Genomic DNA, 3,241 nt, shown 5'->3' with positions numbered 1-3,241 from the left:
CATAGAAAAGGGGGGGGGGGGGGAGCAGGGGAAAAGATCCCCAGACCCCCCTAGCCAGGGTCTACACAACATGTGGGGGGAGGGAAGGCCCTGTGGTGGGGACTTTTTGACTCTTCCCTGCTTCTGATTGCTACAGCAGCTGCCACAGGAAGGAGGGAGAAGCAATCCTCAAAGCCCAGCGTGGGGCCACTGGGAAGCCCCTGCCTGGAGGGGCTCCCTCCCCATCCCAGCCCAGGGTCCGCCAGCCTGGGGCAGCCCCAGGGAGCTGAGGGGAATTCTTCCCCTCCCCAACCCCATAGCTGCTTGCCTCAGCCCCTGTGAGTCTAAGGCAAAACTAGTTTCAGGGAGTGGAAGGGCTTACCTCTGCTCTCTGAGGCTGCCCGGGGCTATCCCCGAGACCTCACAGGGGCTGAGGTAAGCAGCTCTAGGGCTCAGGAGGGGGAGAATTCCCCTCATCTCCCTAGGGCTAGGGACCCTGGGCTGGGGTGGGGGGAAGCCCCCCAAGATGGGGCTTCCTGGTGCTTTCATGCTGGGCTGCATGGGCAGGCACCCAGCCTCGAGCATTTCTTCTCCCTGCCTCCTGTGGCAGCAGCTGAAGCAATCAGCAGCTGGGAAGGGGAAGCAGGGGAATTCCCCAGGTCCTCAGGGCTGCCTGGGTTGGGGGAAACCTTTTGAGGAGGAGCCTCCCCCAAGGGGGGCCAGCACCCAGACAGGGGGCTCCTTAACCTCCTGTGTGGGGACACAGGGGGTTGGGGACACTTGGCTGGGCTGGCAACGGCCAGCAAGCTGGGAGACATGTTCTAGTGCTCCCTGCTTACTGGTCTGGGTCAGTAAAGGCCTCCCTCTGCCTTTCTCAATTGAAAAGTGAATGAATGTTCAGTTGGTTGTCGGTTCAACCTATGCAGCTTAGAGGAAGCTGCCTAGATTGAGTAGATTCTTCCTCAGGCTTTTCGAGTGTCTGTACTTAGCCATGGTGCCTCCAGGAAGGATCAGCCTGGAGGCTAGACTTAGAAATATTTTAGCAATATTTACAGAGAAGTAAAATGTGGTTTTATGTGAATGAGCCACTCCAAAATAAATATGAAACCAGCATTTGGTTTTAATTTGGAATTCTGATATCAATTCAAAAATAGTCTATCCAGTGTCTTCATTTCAACGCTCAGACTGGCATTGAACATATCCACTCTACCCATTTTTTTGTTAATATTGCTATAAGGTTCTGAGGGCCTGTGCATTTATTGAAGTCACAGTCATATTTTGCTTTGTTCAGAATTCCAATATAGAAGGTCCTTATTTGAATATTAAACTCTTCCAAAGAACATAAGCAATTTAGAGCAGAATTGTCCAAGTCATTAGAGAGAAATAGATACTTAAGATACACTAAAAGCCATTTGGGTAACTTGGAAAATATTACCCATCTTCTCATCATAAATATGAAGTATCCAAACCTTCCAGTTTCAGAACCAGTAAGAAGTAATCTCTTCAAAGTCACTAAGAATTCCTTAACCATGATGAAATGAGACTAATGGAAATGTCAGAAAAACTAAAATGAATTATCAGAAATGAAGCATAACAAACAGTTATTGCAGCCAAAGATGACAGTCAGGATTTGACTGGGGATCTTTTCCCCTGTTCCCCCCCGCCTTTTATCCCAGATTCTGAAAGCAGGGACCATGTCTACATAGTATCTGTAAGAAGAGCTGACACTGGCTAGGGCTTCTGGGAACTACCAAAAAAACCCACCACCCAAAATAATGGCCAACAATGCTAAAAGCAACAAAAATCAGCCTTCTCATTGAGTCATTGACTTCTCACTTAAATTCACTGCTCTCAGACTGCTATTCAGTATAGGTCTAGTTTGTATAGGAAGGTAGCTTAAACGTAAGTTCTAATCAGCTGGATATATGTAGGTTTTCTTGCTGAGGCAGAGGTACCTCCACAGAACTCCTATTGATGTGTTTTAATAAGAACTTTAACAAGTGAAGAAAAACCTGACTGAGTTCCAAACTACTGAGAGAGAACCACTTAAAAAGAAAATAATAATTTCTTCATCCCATCAATTTACCTTCTCTTTCCATTCTACCTCTGAGCTTGACTTTGCTTCTGAAATGAACCAAACTGCACATATTTTATGTCATGTCTAAAACCTTAACTGGAATGGAGTCTGCTAGTTTGAACATAAATTTCTGTACATGATTCAGGAAACAAATACCCAGAACTACTGAGAGTGCCGGGAATTATAGTGTTTGGCAACAGCTTCTACAATTATATATTAGTCATTTAGAGTATTCCCCACACTCTCATTTGTTGCAATTATTACATTTTAGCATGGTGTGCTGTAAGTAGAGATGACCACATCAAAAGGAAAAATGTGTAAACATTTCTGTGAGTAATATCTTTTATCGGGCCAACAGTTTAGCTGGGAGGAACATAGACAAGTTTTTGGGTACCACTGTACTCTTTGGTATCCAAGGCCGTTAACACTCAAACATGTGTGAAGCTTTGAAGATCACCTGGAGTCTGAGCTTGGAGCCTGCCCCAGCAACAGGCAGCTCCTGGGGGTAGGGAGCAATCTCCCAACCCCTGCTCCGATTGCCTGGTTCTCCCCCTGGCTGCTGCAGGAAGGCAGAGTGGAGTGGAAGCATCCCTTTCCAGGCTACTCCCATTGGGTGTGTCCAGATAAGCATGGACATTTGGTTCCCTGGGGACAACCAGCAGTGGTGCACATAGTGCCGCTGCTACTTGTCCCCAGGGAACGCCCATGTCGTGTGCACTTTGGCGTGCAGCAAGTTACCCTGAGTGGGGTAGGGGAGGCTGGGGCCAGCACTGTCCTGGCTCAGCAACCTTACCTGGGGTCATGGGGACCTTCTGGGGCTGCAGCAGCAGCGATTCTGCCATGCAGAGCCTGGCCAGCAGCTGCCGTGTGGCTTTGGGTGGCCCAACTGGTCTCAGCTCTGTGTTTTTGGGGACCCCTGACACAGGACACAGCCTGTCTGACTCACAAAGAACCTCCCCCCTCCCCAGCTCTGCCTGAACAGGAACTGATTAGAGGAAGGACTTACAAAAGACAAGGAAGATGCAGTGGGAGACGCACCTAAACCCCTCCAGACAAAGTTGACAGGAGTGAAGCAACTCCCCTGGTCTCATTTGCATCAGAGACAGAATCGGATGACAACTCATTTAACTGGGAGATGGGACAGGAAAGCACCTTCATTAGCATTGAGGATGGAGAACAGAGATT

This window comes from Gavialis gangeticus, unplaced genomic scaffold (genome assembly GCF_001723915.1).
Source record: "Gavialis gangeticus isolate Ggan-Ray unplaced genomic scaffold, GavGan_comp1, whole genome shotgun sequence".
Taxonomy (NCBI): domain Eukaryota; kingdom Metazoa; phylum Chordata; order Crocodylia; family Gavialidae; genus Gavialis; species Gavialis gangeticus.
The sequence above is the reverse complement of the archived record's forward strand: the minus strand, read 5'-3'. Positions refer to the sequence as shown.